Source organism: Felis catus, chromosome A2, assembly GCF_018350175.1.
Source record: "Felis catus isolate Fca126 chromosome A2, F.catus_Fca126_mat1.0, whole genome shotgun sequence".
In the NCBI taxonomy this organism is placed as follows: domain Eukaryota; kingdom Metazoa; phylum Chordata; class Mammalia; order Carnivora; family Felidae; genus Felis; species Felis catus.
The window spans coordinates 80564435-80582472 of record NC_058369.1 but is presented as its reverse complement, the minus strand read 5'-3'; positions in this window follow the sequence as shown (position 1 = coordinate 80582472).

Below are 18038 nucleotides of genomic sequence, written 5' to 3'. Positions count from 1 at the left end.
ATTAATCTAGCATTTGAGTGGAGTGCCATGCTGGAGTGCTAGGGATGCAGTGTGACCAAGAGAGACATTGTCACACTTGTGAAATTTACAATCTAGTGGGAAAGACGATGAAGATGTAATTAGAAGCTTACATCCTACAAATGCCAAGTCTCAGTAAATAATATAATCCATATAGAATGAGTGAGTGTTTGAATAAATGTGTGACTAATAATCTGCACAGTTTTTCCCTTTCTTCTTTAAAAAAAAACAAACAACTTTAATTTTTTTTTCTTTTAAGTAGGCTTCACACTCAGCACAGAGCCCAACACAGGACTTGAATTGAAAACTCTGAGATCAAAGACCTGGGCTGGGATCAAGAATTGAACACTTAACCAAGTAAGCCACCTAGGTGCCCCATCTCTTTTTTATATTACATTTAGCCTAAAATGTAAAGCTTCTTATGGTCCCAATCACATTATTTGAGAATTTCACTGAATATAGCCCCAGGAAATATTTTTCACAAAACTTCTTGTGATTAAAAAGTAGCTCTTCCTAAGTGTTGATTACTCATTACAAGACCACAGTTTTAAGTGCTTCTTACTCTGTAAGAGCTACTAATATATATTAGAAGTCTTTTTTAATATTCCATTGAATTGGACAAATATTTTTATTAATTTTTTAAATATTTTATTAATTTTTATTAATTCACCTCAACTCAAATTTATTTCAAAGGGGTAATGTTTAAAGTTATACCACAAAAGAAAGTAATAAAAATATATAATGAAATTATATTCAAAGTAATTTATGTAGTGACATATAAGAAAATCCAATATCAGAGTGAAATTAAATCAATATTAAGTAGAAAAAGCAATTCAGTTAACTTTTCCACTGCAATAGCCAGATCCATTATTTTTACATTACTTCTTTTTAAATTTTCAATGTTGCAATTCTAAGGACAGTTTATTGGACAGGCTAATTTAACACTTCTTAAATGACATTATATTCACTTTAACTAGTGAATATTCATGATACATTCTTATTCAAAAGATAAATAGGCTCTAGTGTTAAACAGATGAGTTAGAATCTTTGTTCCAACACTTACTAAATGTGACCTTAGGCATATTAGTTTTCTTATCCTTGTTTCCTCCTCCATAAAGTGGGGACAAATAAAAAATCCTGTCTCACAAGATTGACATCTCTATCTCCAGAAAGAGATGATTCCCATCCACGTTGAACCTCCTCAGCAGCCTGACTGCCCTACATTAGAATGCAGGCACCACAATGGAAGGCAAGAATTTTTCTGGTTTTGTTCAATACTGTATCTACGGATCCTGGGACAGTGACTAGCACCTTTAGGGTGCTCTGTTAATATGGGTCAAGTAAAAGGGGTCACTGGAGTGTCTCAATTAAGTGCCTGACTTCGGCTCAGGTCATGATCTCACAGTTTGTGAGTTGGAGCCCCACATCAGTCTCTGTGCTGACAGCTCGTAGGCTGGAGCCTCCTTCAGATTCTGAGTCTCCTTCTCTCCTTGCCCCTCCCCTGCTCACACTCTGTGTTTGTCTCTCTCAAAAATAAACATTAAAAACATTTAAAAAACATATGGGTCAAGTAAATATATATGATGTGTTTATTACAGTGCCCAGAACTTGACAACTACCCAATAAATATTGTGATTATAATTTTTTCATTGATTAATTAGCCTGATCAAAACCAAACTTCTTTTTTTTTTTTTTTTTGAGGATGGACATAGGATTGCTACCTTCCCCCACCTCCAAACTTCTAATTCTTGCCCTGCTGCTCCCATAGTCATTCTAACTCAGTATGTTGGCACTACATTTTTCCAGTTGCCTAGATCAACCATTTGAAAATCATATTTATTTCCCTTTTTCTTAATACCTCATAAATCCATCATAAATCTTGGCTCTGTCTTCAAAATATTGTTGTGAAACTCCATGGGTCTCTCACATTTCTGCTTATCTTGTGAGCAAGACACTGCCTGTTCTTTTCTAAAGACTATCTCTTCTAAGAAGTATGTGTAACAAACAGCTTTGGAAAAGAAAGATTGTGTCTTTCTCTGGAGCAAAAGGACAGGCAAGCTTTCTGCCCAGTATAATAAAGATAATATCTCCCTCAGGAGCAAAGAGCAGGCATGTTTACTGCCCATTATAAAAGACTCAGGTTCCCCAAGCTCAGGGTTCCCTCCTATGTAACAAAACCCACTGCATGCATAGTTGTCTGGTCTTTGCTGTGTTGCCTTTTGGGAATTGGAGCTTGGGCAATTCACACAAAAATGCTGATACTGGGGCATAGAATTAAAAGTGCATGTCATAGAAGTCTTTCAAGAGAAAATGATATCTGATGTGAATACTGAAATATAAGTCGGAGTTAGCCAGGTGAATAAGAACAATGAATGAGAACAATGAATAAGAACAACGTAAAAGTTCAATGTGCAAATTAGGGGCACCTGGGTAGCTCGGTCAGTTAAGTGTCCGATTTCAGCTCAGGTCATGATCTTGTGGTCTGTGAGTTTGAGTCCTGTGTCAGGCTCTGTGCTCACAGCTCAGAGCCTGGAGCCTGCTTAGGATTCTGTGTTTCCTTCTCTCTCTGCCCCTCCCCTGCTCACACTCTGTCTCTCTCTTTGTCTTGCTCTCTCTCAAAAATAAATAAACATTAACAAAATTTTTTTTAAAAGTTCAATGTTCAAAAGAGATGAAAACGTTAGAAAAGTTGCAGATGCTTCAGCCAGAGCCAGAGTGTTGGGTACAAGGTGGAGGGAAGGAAATGGAAGAAGACTAGGGGAGAAAGTAAAAAAAAACTTTAGAGAAGTTAGAGCATCCTGGGCACTAAAGGTCATGTATGCCATAACATGAGACTTAGACATGATCTTGAAAATTATGGGGAGCCACTGAAGGATTTTAAGCATGGACATTTGCACCTTAGAAAGATGACAGTGGCAGCAGTATTGAGAACATTGAAACAGGCAGGAATGAGAAAACAGAGATCCCCATTTTTTAAAATTTGTTTAATGTTTATTTATTTTTGAGAGAGATAGAGAGAGAGTGTGTGAGCAGGGGAGGGGCAGAGAGAGATGGAGACAGAATCTGAAGCAGGCTCCAGGTTCTGAGCCATCAGCACAGAGCCAGATGCAGGGCTCGAACTCATGAACCATAAAACATGGACACCTTTTAAATCTCTGATATAGTAAACTGGCTTAGAATTTTTAAGGAATTCAAACAAGAACTGTCAAAAACAGGGTCAAATTAAGGACTCAAATCTTGCAAAGATTATGACATTTTCAAGCCTCCCCCATGCATATTTCAAATAAAAATCGAATTAAACCATAAAAATATTTGTAAGGAAATTCAGTTCTGAATCAAGTTGAATATAATCTTTTCTTTTTTTGATACATCAAACATTAAATTCCTTCCAGTTTTGTCTTGGTTTTTTTTTTGTTTGTTTTTGATTCCCGGGGTTTTACAGAAATCATTTAACAAATATCAGGGGAGACTGCCTCCTGCTTGTTATGGTATGAATTAATTACATGGTTTGAAAGACTCAGAACATTAAATAGCAAAAATCAGTCAAAGGGTTTTTTTAAGTGTTTTTTCATTTCTCTTTGACATTTTTATTACATAATCAGATATTATCTAGATACTAGTTTCTCAGTTGTCTATTGGTGACATTTCTTTCTTGGAACTGTCCCATTCTAATAATGAATGCCTCACCTATCACAGGGATAGCTGATACAAAGATGTCTATTTACAGTTAAACATGGTGGACATGATCTTATCACTGCCTCCCCTGGGGGGGAGGGTGGAATGCAAATTAAGTGCCTCTCTTTATTTTATATCTGAGATGATAGACAGTTAAAATGTGTAAGTACAATTTTTTCTTTCTTACACTCAGAGGTGGGCTTCCTCTATTGTCTATTAAAAATATTACAAAGTCACATGTATGTAAAAATTTTCGTGACCAAGCAAGATAAGATTCTGAAGAACATCTGATGCTTTCGTGTCTTCCTCTTTTATAACATATCAATTATTTTTTGGGAACAGGACAGGGCAGAGCTTAGTCTTCCAGTGCCCATTTATCAAGTTCATCTTTTTCTCAGATGAGTGTAGAATTGTTACATGACAAATAGCCAAGAGTTGTGGCCAGCAAGGTGGGAGTTTCTGAGGGTTTCCTGGGACCCCATATTTTGCAAGTACCCTAATCATGCAATGAAGCCATTAGATAATCCAACATCAGGAAGAGGAGTGAAGATAAATTAAACAGGTTTGAGAGCTATTCAGATGGTAGAATTGACAGACTTGTTTGGTTAAAGAGAGAGAGAAAACAAGGATGCCTGCTAGGATGTTGAATGGAGGTGGTGGCCATGACTAAGATTAAGAATACTGGGCAGAGCAATTTTGGGAGGAGAGGGAAGATGAGTTCTGTTTTGGGCAGGCAGACTTTGAGGATCCTGGAAGACAATCAAATAGTGATGCCCAATTGGCTAAATGGTTCTAGAGTTTGGGGAAACCATTGAAGCTAAACATTCAGATCTGAAATTTCCTAACATTTAAATGGTTGTTAAATTCATATAAAAAGTGAAATCTCTCAAGGAGAGTGGACAGAATGAAAAGATAAAAGAAGAGGAATATGGAAATCTGAAAAAAGCCAACTTTCAGAAATGACAAAATACGTAGATTAACAGATTGAGAAGACAGCCAGAGAGAGTGCAAGAAAATTAGGAGTGAGGAAAGAGGTGTCATGAAACTTAAGAAAGTTTCAAGAAAGGGAATGATCAACAGTGTCAAATACTGCAGAGGACAAATGAAATATATATTGGGATCATATCAAATATGCTGTTCTATATATAGATTGTCTTTTTCCTCATAGGATATTGCAAATATTTTTCACATCAGTAACTAAAGATCTGCATTATAATTTTAAATAGCTACAATGTAGTTGCTACATACAATTCAATTATATGGGTGCATTACATTTAAGAAATAACCTCAAAATTATTTCTAATTTTTGCTTTTATAAAAATTCCTATGAATATCTTTGTATATAGTCTATGACATGGGTTCAAATATTTCCTTAGGTTGATATCCTAAAATTGGAATTACTGGGTCAAAATGTCTAGATTTTGAAAATTTTTGATATAATTTACCAAACTTCCTTCTACTGCTTTGCTCCATTTAGCTAAATCTTGACTTCTGTGTTAAACCAGGGGGATGGAAAGAAAGCAGAGGTGGTCAAAAGCCAGTAATGCCACTTGATTCTGGGTGAAAGGAAATGGACTTTCCTTTTGATTCTGGGCAAAAGGAAATAGATGCTTTCTAAGAGAAAAGCATCTATTAGCAGGGTCTTCATAGAATGAGATCTACCAATCCTACTGCTATTGCAGGATAAGTTGCTGGGCTGACCAAAGAGAAGGAGGCAGTCATACCCTCTACATTCTTTACAGTATGGGCAGAAACAGAGGAGCATTCTCTGAGCCTGAGGCTGCACCATCTGGAGAGAGCATGCCAAATTAGGAAAATCCCTCAATTGAGAAGGATTGTCAAGCAGAGTGATGTGTTTCTGGCTCTGGGCCGAATTCTCTGGGTTTTGTAGGCAGTTGCAGCTGTAGAGAAAGAGAAGCCAGAGGACTGATAGAAAAGCCCTGGCCAGATCCACAAAACTTCCCCAGGGGCTGGGTAAATGGGAAAGAGAAAAGCTACAGCAGTTTTTAGAGAAAGAAAACTTCTTGGAAGGTCAAGGAGGAGGGAAGAAAGCCATGAGGAAGATAATGGGCGAGGAGGCCCTGGGGATGGGGAAATTCGACTCCCTTTAGAGATCAGGGTCTTTGCCCTTGCTTTCCAAACCCACAGCCTCAAAGTCCCTGAAGGTGAGGGTGACCCACCCACGCTTCTCCCCTCCCATCCAGGTCTGGTGTAGTCCTGAAAACGTGGCCTTTGGGGAACCAGAGGATTGCTGCTGTGGTTGGGTCTGTTGGAACTGGAGGAGGACGGTGCAGAGCTTGGACATCCATACCCTCCCACGTGGACCCCTGAGTTGTTGATGTTCACAGAAGGGAGAATCCCATTTACCAGGCTTTGTTTTGGGTCTTTTGGCTAAACCATGAAAGCTCATCTCCCTGCTGATAGCTTTTAGAATAGACCAAGTCTAACTGGAATGCGGTCCGAAATAAGCGAGAGGGGGTCAGACATTAAGGGAGCAGTCTAGGCCTTCGGCCACTCTACTCTGGTAGAAGCCCTTGTCACAGGGGAAAGAGGACTCAGCACACCGCTGAAGGACGACGATTCAGTTACAGATGGGTTCCCGCTCCTCTGCAGCTACTCTTCTCTACCTCTAGATGTCGCCCTTAGAGTCAAAATGACAGATCGTGGCTCCCTGAGAGCACACCGCTCAGAGAAAAGAACTCCGAATCTACCTTGTGCCTCAGGCTGGATGACAAACCCTAGTTGGTAGAACTTAGACACATCCGACCCCAAAACTGAAGGATTGTGGAGGTGGAAGTAGGGGCAAATCATTGCTTTCTCTTTTCCTATGTCAGATATGTGGGGAGACAGGGAGATTAGGGGCTTGAATTATGGCACAACAATTGAATTACCTGAAAAAGACACCTACTCTCTGTTGCCTGGGCAATGAACTAGTTTGGGCTGGTAGCTACTTCACCCCCTCCCAACATCTGTATTGTCTTCTTGGCCCCAAGATGTCCCAGGTGCTGGGCAGCTGGGTTCTCAGAAAGCTCCTTGTAAGCAGCCGACATCTGAATCAGCATTTCCTGGAAACCAAGGAATCTGCAGTTGCCCCATTGGGAAATTAATTCTCATGCTTGCCTATTAAAAAGGGTGTAGGCAGGAGGCAGATGTCTCTTTGCTGCAATTTGGTTGTGTGGCCCACAGTGGCATAGATTTCTATGGGGTGGAGGAAGAATTAGGACACTCAGGTCCTTGCTTGGTACCCTTGGCTTGTGAGTGTCCCCCAATAAGGCATATTCCTTACCATGCCATGTGATATTGCAGATTTCACCTTTATCTACCTCACCACACTGCAGAAAAGTGAAAACAAACATCATAAAAACAGCCCAAGAGAAAAGTCAGATACGTAGCAAGAAACCACCTATTGGAATCTACTAATTGTAGATTCCTACTCAGTAACAAAGACCAGAAGAGGAAGAACATATATAAAGAGCTGAGAGAAAATATCTATCTCAAATTGGGTGCCCAGATAACCTCCTATCAAGAATGGCAGCCAAATAAATTAATCTATTGTGATAAATAGAAACTTAGTTTGTCCATAGTTAAGTTACATGTAAAAGTTGTACTTCAAAAAGACAGAAAATTATATCAAAAGGAAGGTCAGAAAATGCAAGAGTCAATATTAAGAAAAGAAAGTGGTAAATGTAGATGAATCTAAAACATTGCAAATAAATGATAATGATGATGATGAAAGTGATAATGTCTAATTTGAGGTATTGAAAAAGGACAGAACTAAAAACATGGGGTAAGAATGGCATGCAAGGTGGTAGGGAGTTGATTGGAGTCTAAATATTCCAAAGACCTTTTTCAGAGGTCTTTAAGACACTATCTTTAGACTTTGACATACATTTTCCTTTACATGGATAAATTGTATAAATCATGTCTTAACTTCTTTCAAAAGGGAAAAACAAAATGTACATCCGAAAACTTTGGAGTGTATAAAGTAAAAATCTTCCCTTAATTCTCTCATTTATACTCCCCAGATGGACTTTTTGCACACTCACATGCACACGCATGTACACAAGTATAATCAATGTTTTAAACAAAAAGTTTACTCTTCAACTTACTTTTTCACTTAGAAATAAGCATGGATAGAGTTGCAATTCAGTGTTATCACATACACATATACCTCATTCTGTTTAATTGACGCATAATATTTTATTATTTGTAAGTACTACGATTTTTAAACATTTTTTTTGAACATTTACTGATTTTTGAGAGACCAAGTGTGAGCTGGGGAGGGGCAGAGAGAGAGGGAGACACAGAATCCAGAGCAAGCTCCAGGCTCTGAGCCGTCAGCACAGAGCCCAATGCGGGGGCTCAAACTCACGCACTGTGAAATCATGACCTGAACCGAAGTCGGATGCTTAGCTGACTGAACCACCCCAGCTGTAGGTCACATAGCCACCCACCTGTAGGTACTATAATTTTTCAAATTCCATTGATTTATAGTTTGGTGACTTTGTTGTTACCACTATTATTTCAGTGTCTCAATAGATATTCTTACACATATTTCTGACAATTTATGTGATTATTTCTATAGGGTAGATTCCTAGAAACAGATCAAAGGCTACATGTAACTTTAATTGTGACAAACAAAATCAAATTACTCTCCAATCCACAGCCCAACAATGTATGAGAATGTCTGTTTCCCTGCATCTTCCTCAACACCAGAAATTATAAATTTTTGGTAAACAAAAATGAGTTTTAAAATTTATTGTTTTAGGGGCACCTGGGTGGCTGTTGTCTAAGCATCTGATTTCTGCTGAGGTAATGTTCTCATGGTTCTTGAGTTCGAGCCCTGCATCAGGCTCTGTGCTGACAGCTCAGAGACTGGAGCCTGCTTTGGATTCTGTGTCTCCCTCTCTCTCTGCCCCTCCCCCGCTTTTACTCTCTCTCTCTCTCTCTCTCTCTCTCTCTCTCTCTCTCTCTCTCTCTCTCAAAAATAAACATTAAAAAAACATTTTTTTAATTTATTGTTTTAAATTGTATTACCTCAAGTGATGAATCACAGGAATCTACCCCCAAAGCCAAGAGCACACTGTCACACTGTATGTTAGCCAATTTGACAATATATTTTAAAAATAAATAAATTGCATTACCTCGATTGTTAATAAAGGTATCTTCTTGGGGTGCATGAATGGCTCAGTCAGTCAAGCATCCGACTCTTGATCTCAGCTTAGGTCTTCATCTCAGCGTCCTGAGTTTAAGCTCCATGTTGGGCTCCACGCTGGGCATGGAGCCTACTTAAGAAAATAAATAATTAAGGTATCTTCTTTTATTGGCTGTTTACTTTTGTGAATTGGCTATGCATTTCCTTGTTTTTATTGGCTTTTAGCCTTATTCAAGTTGATTTTTTAAGTTTTTATGGGGGGTATAATAAATATAGCATAAACTACATATTTAAAGTGATTTAAATGTATAATTTGAGAAATTTTGACATAGTATGTACTTGTGAAAACATCAACACAACCAAGCAATGAATATTTCCATCACCCCAAAAAGTTTCTTCATATTTCTTTATAATTCCATCCTCCTGCACTTGCACCCCACACCAGCCCTAGGCAACCATAGATCTGCTTTCTATCACTATCGATTAGTTTGCAGTCTGTAGAATTTTATCCAAGTGGGATCAGGCAGTATGTACTGTCTATTTTTGTCTGGCTTTTTTCATTTATCATAGTTATTCTGAGATTCACCCATGGTGGTGCTCATAAGAGCTCTTTGTGTATTCTAAACATGAGTCCTTTGTTACATATAATAAAAAGAAGTTCTTAGAGTTCTGTCCATATTTTATCGTAGATTGTTTTGCTTTATAATCTGATTCTTAGGTTTGAATTCACAATTAAAAGGCCTCCCCAATTCCACAATTATAAAAACACTTAAGAATCTCCTAGTACTTCTTTTTTGGAACTACATTAAATTTATAGATCAACTTGGGAGAGAATTGATAACTTTAATTGATACCTTATGATCCGGGAACATCTATTTCTCTATTTCCCCATATCTTCCCTTATGTCTTTTAGTAAGCCTTTATAAGAGCCTTTATAAGAGCTTTATAAGAGCTTTATAAGGCTTTATAAGAGCTTTATAGTTTTTAAATATAAGCTTGTTCATTCCTTCTGACCTTACTCATAAGAATTACTATTTGAGATTAGTTATTGTGAATAATATTTTCCCTCATATTTCTCTCACCAATTTCTAATCAGATTAAAACATATATTCTGGTTGTTGCTCTGGATCTTATAGGTTTAAGTATTTTCTGTCAATTCAATATAGTCCTCACTTTGCGCAGTTCTGATATGCACAAATTGTAGTTACCATGATTTGGTTATATAACACCAGTCCCCCAACGGCATGATTCAAATCTCAGTTACCAGGGTATATTGGCTATGAGTAATTGCATGAAGAACCCAGTCCACAAATCAGTGCTGAAAGAACAGATGAGCATCACGATCAGTGACCAATCACATCACTTGTTTCAAAGTCTGTCCGTGACTGGTTACCATGGATTTGTTGTTAATTTCAAACACAGAATGCAAAGCAGGTACTTTTGCTGCCTCCTTGCCTCCTGGTGATAAACTCATATGACATTTTACAAAAATGAATGCTCAAAATAGGGAATTGGCCACCAAAGATAAAAGTGCAGCAAAGAAATGGAAAGTGATAGCACTGGAAGAGAAATTTGAATCACTCCTGAATGGAATTATAGAAGTTATAGCTGACTGTGGGTATGTTGTCAGTACCACCATTCAAGAAACCCTAGACATACAGCCAGAGCAACTTTGTGAAGGTGAACTTATTGACATAAACAAGAATAGTAGTTATAATGAAAAGGAAGTGACACCAACAAAAATCTTTACCTTAAAGGAACACTCAGAAATATTTCACAACAATGGGGTGCCTGGGTGGTTCAGTTGGTTGAGCATCTGACTCTTGATTTCTCCTCAGGTCATGATCTCAAGCAGTGAGATCAAGCCCACCACCCAGCACTGGGCATGGAGCCTGCTTGAGATTCTCTCTCTCTCTCTCTTTCTCTCTCTCTCTCTCTCTCTCTCACCCCCCTCCTTCTTCCTCTGCCCCTCCCCTGCCTGTGCTTGTCTCTCTCTATATATATATCTATATCTATCTGTATGTTTATTTCACAGCATTGAAAGCACAAAGAATGAAAGTCAAAAACATTTTGCACACCAGTAATAAACAGTATAAAAATGTAATTTAAAATTATCTGCCAAGACAACAATAGCAATAAAATAAGCTTTTAGCAGTAAATCTAGAAAAAAAAATCAAGACTCTTAAGAAACCATGAGCTTTTCACTCTAAAAATATATACCTGTATGACAACTTTAAGCTATCTGGTCCCACCTGCACTCACGCCAGGGCAACATGGGAAAACTTTCAGGAAGACCCTGTGGAGAGGCAAGATGCTGAGAAGGCCTAATATGAAGCTGGATGTTCGTCCAGTCAGGAAGCCCTCCATATATATTGCTCCTCTTCCACAGTACTTCCCAGCCAGATACCTATGGCCCATGCAAGATGTGGAATGATATCTGGAGTCTACTGGTGGCTTCTAAGGAACATACTAAGACATCTTGGGAAACCCTTTCCAGTGCCTAGGAAGCCCTTCCTAGATACTGATACACAATTACTGAGGTTAGTGTGCATTGGTGGTATAGAGGTGAGCACAATTACTGAGGTTAATCCTTCACATTTTGTTGTTGTTGTTCTCAAAGATATAACTCTACCTGAGTGGTGTCAGTTGTGAAGTATTGCTGCACTTAAGGAAGATTGTTCAGGGCACTTGACACATGCCTCTGCTGCTGTTTGCAGTCAGCCCAGCAGCAAGGAGCACAGATCTACTCAGTTTTCAAAGCCTTCCCATTCCCACACTTAGTCCCTGCCCCCACATCCTAGCCCAAGCCAGAGGTCACAGATAGATCAAGAGCCTCAGGTATAAACAAATGTAATTTAACTATTTGTATGTTTTGTTTTATACGAAGTCACACAGGCTCTTGAATGCCCTACCTCTATTCTTGTCCTACCAGGTCATCCCAAAATGTTCTGAGAAGAGATTCTTCCTCATTAAGAAAAGAAAGTAAAATAGAAGGCTAAGAAAGAAATGTGAAGATGTGAAAAAGCATAACATATAAAGAATAAAAAATACAAATCAAACTGTAGATATCAGGGGTGGGATGGCAATATATCTAAAAAAGCAGCCAAGAGATAAGAAAGGTGAGAGAGAGAGAGAGAGAAAGATATTGGAAAATTAATGGTGGCAAATATGAATCTACACACCCAGGGCGTGCAAAATCATTACCTCACATTATTTTTTTAAATCTGATTTAATAGGAACTTGGTCCCAGTTTCCATGACCAGACTGACAGAAAGTTTAATCTCAAACATGTTGGAAACTTCTGCCCTCACCGAATCCTATAAATTGCTCTAGGGAATTTACAAAATATTGTGGGCTGCACCTCCTATCCTCAGTCCCCGCTGATTACCACTAATATTCCCATTATTCCTTGCTAGACCTTTGTGGGGCTCTTTTAATTCTTTGGGCATGTGAAATTTTGTCAGTGCTAGTTACTGTCTAAGCTCAGGCTACTATAACAAAATAGCATAGGCCAGGTGGCTTTAAGAACAAATTTCTTTTTCCTCACAGTTCTGGAGGCTGGAAAGACCAAGATCAGGCTTGGAAAATTTGGTTCCTGATAAGTACCCTCCTCCTTGCTTGCAGAGTCCTCACACTGCAGAGAGAGAGAGAGAGAGAGAGAGAGAGAGAGAGAGAGAGAAGGAGGAAGGAGGGAAGAGAGAGACAGAGAGAACTCTGGTTTCTCTTCTTCTAAGGACACCAATCTCATAATGGGGCTTTACCCTCATGACCTCATCTAAACCTAATTTTATCCCAAAGTCTCTACTTCCAAATACCATCACATTGGGGGTTAGGGTTTCAACATACAGATTTGAAGTGGGGACACAAATGTTCATTCAGTCCATAACAGTGACCATGCAGCCAATCTCCCAGTGAAGTCCTGCCACTGTTTCCAATGCAGCCTCAAGTCCTCACTCCTGTGGAAGCTGTTGACCGCCAACCCCATCCTAGTTCTAGAAAAATCCACTTTCTCTTCTGTCACTCCTCAAAATCATTGACTTCTATTTCTTCCTAATGTAATTCCCTCAAAGATTTCAGTTTTTTGAGAAGCAAATGATAGAGAGGGAGGTTGCCTACCCAAAGGCAAAGGAACATAGAGGACCTGGCTACCTTTTAGAAATGGGGGATTGTGGGAAAAGCTGAGAAAAAAAAGACCCAAAATTAATATCTCAACAAATTATCCTCTCCCATTAAAGTTGAAGAAATCTTGGTACACTTTGGTGGCTCAGTTGGTTATGCATCCAACTCTTCATTTCAGTTCAAGTCATGATCTCATGGTTGTGAAATCGAGCCCTGCATTGAACTCTGTCCTGAGCATGGAGCCTGCTTAAGATTCTCTCCCTCCTTGGGGCGCCTGGGTGGTTCAGTTGGCCGAGCATCTGACTTCAGCTCAGGTCATGATCTCACAGCTCATGAGTTCGAGCCCCACGTCGGGCTCTGTGCTGACAGCTCAGAGCCAGGAGCCTGCTTTGGATTCTGTGTCTCCCTCTCTCTCTGCTCCTCCCCCACTTGTGCCCTGTCTCTGTCTCTCAAAAATAAATAAACATTTACAAAAATTAAAAAAAAAAAAGATTCCCTCCTTCTGCCCCCTGCCCAAAAAAAGTAAAGTCAAAGAAATCTTGTATAATCTCAGCCAGGCTCAGCACCTTGATTAGGCAGTAAATATGTTACACAAGAATAAGTGCTTGCACTTCTGAGACTCAAGAATAGAGCAGTTATGAGTGACGATGTCTGATTGAAGATCTCTGATTCACAGTGTTAGCTCACAGTGCAACAGCCTCAGCAGGTGATTGGCCAATTCTGGATAAATAACCACACACTGCAATTGGCACCCAATCCATTATTAGCTAGTGTCTATAAAACATGTCTGAAATCTAGAAAGCTCAGGAAAATAAAAGTCTTTTGGTAACCAGTTGGAGGCAATACCTGGCCTGGTCTGTCTTGAAACAGTTTATAGCCTTTAGTTTCCTTGTTTCATGTGAGTAGTCATGTATTTTGCTAAAGAGATATTACTGTGTTTGATAAAAGGATGCGGTCTCAAATTTGTTGGGGATATTAAGTAATATATGGCCCATGCACCATAGTTTCTTCATAAAATTGGAAAAAAGATCTGAATTCCAAAAGATTAAACCATAAGTGTTGCAGAAAAAATGATTATGGAACTTGTATACTTTGATCTTACTGACTCATGCCCACAACATTCCAAGACAGACTCTTCAAATCACTCATTTCCAACCACGGGGAAATACAACGCCAGAACAGATGTGCAGGGTAATCACTTTCAGGGTTGATGAACTTGAAGGTCTGGTCTCTCCTGAGGGCAGACAGAGAACAATGAATGAGGAGTGGTAGCACGTGGCCAGGGCTCCCTGGCTCTCTTTGTGGTGTGTAAGTCCACTGGCCAAAGAAGCAATACACCCAGGATAGTAGTAACTCCCTCCCTGCTGGCTGGACTTTATTCAAATATTAGGAATGAAAGAGGAGGCTGGGGCTATGTTTTATGGCTTTGAGATGGAGGTGAAGGGTAGGAGGAGAGGGGAATGGGTAGTCACTATTACAATCATGAAGCTTATTAGCAGAAAGAGATCTATTGGGGAACATAAATCCAGGTCCTGCAACCTTACCAAGAGGTTTTGCTGGGTAGAGACCACAAGCTTATTAGATCTCAGCTTTCTATGAAAAGATGTAAGTGGGCAGAATAAAGCAGTAAAGTAAATGAAATGGCAGGCACTTCAATAGGAAACGGTTTGTTTCTTTACATGAGAAGACGAGAGCTAATACACAAAGAGGAAAGTCTTTTAGAGGTAAAGATGCAGACAAGAGCCCCAAAAAAATCAAAAGGAAAGGTACTAACACATGAATCACCTAGCAGCTATTTCACAGTGTGAAAAGACTGGGGATTATTTGCACAGTTTGAGGAAGCATTCATAATGTGAAGACTTCATGGTGTAAGAAACCGTAATAAATATGGGTGGGTTCAAATGCTTTGATGAGTGAAAATGGTGTAAATAAATAAACAAGTATCATTTAAAGTCATCTAGCACAACATATATGAAACATGCTTATCTTAGAGATATTCACTGTGTTTCTTATCTCACACCATTACTGTGAGCTTTAAGAAACTCACCAAAGGAGGAGCCTGGGTGGCTCAGTTGGTTAAGCATCCAACTCTTGATTTCAGATCAGATCATGATCTCATGGCTTATGAGTTCGAGCCCTACATCAGGCTCTCCACTGACAGTGCAGAGCCTGTTTGGGATTCTCTCTCTCCCTCTCTCGGCCCCTCCCCCACACATGCATTCTCTCCTCTTAAATAAATAAAGTTAAAAAAATAAACAAAAAAGAAAATAAACTCACCACAGGATTTGACTGGCTTAGGGGCACCTGGGTAGCTCAGTTGGTTAAGCTTCCGACTCTTGATCTCAGCTCAGGTCTTGATCTCAGGGTCGTGAGTTTAAGCCCCACATTGGGCTCCACACTGGGCGCGAAGACTACTCAAAAAAAATCTTTCATTGGCATCTGAGACTTGGCAATCGGGCTTTCCTGTAGGCATCCTTGTTAACCACACATTCTAATGTTTGCTCCATAAAGAACATTCTCATGAAGAGGTTGAGAAGGGGGTGTAATACTCATAGTTTGATTTCCTCAGGAGGTCAAGTAAGATTTAAGCAAAGGTCCAATTCTCTTGTCTAGGTTGTGATGTGGCAGGGTGGTCTACCCCTCTGTGTCACTGGGGTCCACTGGCATAAGCCACAGAAAGGGCCATTGACCTATTTTCAGGAGGTGCTGGTCCTCATCTGACACTACCTCCAGCATTCTTGCTAATTATCTTTCAGCTTTTGTTTCTCACTTTTGGGGAGCTACCTCCTGAGATTACCTTTTGTTCACCCTTGGTTTGTGTTTTGCTTCCTGGCTTTAGGCTGTCATTCGTGTTGCTTACTTGCCTGATTCTCATCCAGCATTATCTCTGGCTAGATTCAGTATACTCCATTCACTCAGGCTCTTCCTGAAAGATGCTGCATCACTTTTCCCTCTGATTAGCCTCCTTCTTCTATGTCACACTCTTAACAAGCTTCTCCTTGATTATTTACACATTCAGAGACTGGAGATGGCCTTATATGTCCTCTAAATTTGGCATAATACCTATCTATATTACTGGACACTCATTGAATATTTGTTGAATTGAACATCAATCAAACTAGTTTTCAAACTACTCACAATCAATTGTGGGCACGAAAACACTTTGGTGAGTCAGGAGTAGGTTTTTTGTTTTTGTTTTTTTTCTTAATGAAGTAGAATGTGATAGCATGAAAAATATCAAAGTACATAACTAAACAGAGTATTGTTTCGTAACACTTGTGTTTCACAAAGGTTAGGTATTTTAGGATTAAATTATTTTTCATCACTGTAGGTCATAGTTAAAAAATGCAGAGTGGGTTAGATGAACCAGATATTTGCTATTTATGTTGCTCTAACATGTCTGGCCATGTTTCTGGCAACAGAACCACTTCCAGGCCTTGCTTCCAGGTCAGCGTTTACCCCACCCATCCAGCCTTGTCATTAGAGAACTCCATCCCCTAGTCATAGTGACTGGCTGAGGAAGAAGCAAGTGGCACAAGCTAGTCTAATCAGAGTTCTCTTTGAGGTTTTTTGTTTCCCTAGACCTATCAGAAACTCTTTCCCTTGGAGTTTTTAAATTGGTACACTATGATTTTAAGGCCACCCATGGATGTAGTGGAGAGACTTGGAGAGGGAAACACTGCCCCTGGTCTTAGTGTTACTCCTGGACTTTCCCATAACATGAGCCTGTGCATTTTCTTAGCTTAAATTGGATTTTTGCCTTTTGCAGCCAGAAGAATCCCAGCTAATTTTAGCCACGTGATAATACATTGACCTCAGCTAGTATGAAAGAGCAGGGATGGAGGAGTGGGGAAAGCTGGATTTAGGCCTAATAGTATCACACACTAGATGTCTGACTCTTGGAGAGTCTCAAAAGATAGGTCTCAGTTCTCTCTTCCTCTGAAAAAATAGAAGTGAATTCAGGTGGTAACTCACAATCCTTACTGGTCATCACAGCTTTCCCTGTGGAGATTTAAAAAAAAAATACAGATGCCTGAACTCCATGCCAGGTTTAGGCTTTCAGAATCAAAATCCATAGGAGTGTGGCAGAGGCAGGCATTTGTCACTTTAAAATGACTTCCCATGATTCTGATGAGCAGCCATCATGGGTAAGTCACATCATCTCTAAGGTATTTTCTACCCTAATACTCAGTGTCCTGTGATTCTTCAGAGATGACACAGTCTGATCAAATTTTCTGCAGTTGACGTAGTGACGAATGCAGACTCTGGATTCATGCTATTTTTGTTGACTACCCTGAAATAAATGATGTCATGTGAATGGTAATAATGACTAATAGAGATGTGCTATCGCTATTCCTAATTAGCCTTACAGAGAAGTAACACCCACCAATCCATCAATCACATTTTCTTAGCACAGACACCCACGGTCTGCTATCATAATAAGCGCTCTCTCTCTCTCTCTCTCTCTTTTTTTCCCCCTGAGAAGTAGAGGCTTAAGGGGAGGAGTGTGGAAATAAAAAGTATAATCATAATAAGTGCAAGTCAGATATTAAATTTGCTTTGTGTTATTACAAATATTTCTAGGAACAGAAGTGTCACATTTCAGTTCTTTCCTGTGTCAGAGCACACATGTAAATTACAGTTGTTAGCCATGTAATAATACATGTGATTATTATCAGTGATCTTTCCTGAGTTGTTTCTTGCCTAAAAACTTCATTCTGTATAGAAAATACATATTTCTCTCATTAATTAAAAAAAAACTTATAGAGATAAGTCTCATTACCCCTACATATTTGTGTCTGTTTTCCTCTTTAGTATGCTTCAAGATAATTCATTAGTCTGTTCATTGTTTTTCACAGGAACACTAACAAGATGAGCAGACTTGAAATTCTTTGTCTGGGAGACTGATGTCTTGGTAAATTTTCATTATGTTCCTCTCACTCCCAGTCTTTGGTGGAAAAGGTAGTGAGTTATGGGATGGCTGCAGAGATGTGCTCAAGGCACTCAAATACACAGGTTCAGTTCAGCGTTCTGGGGGCTCTGGGCTAGTGGCCACAGAGGGGAGAAATAT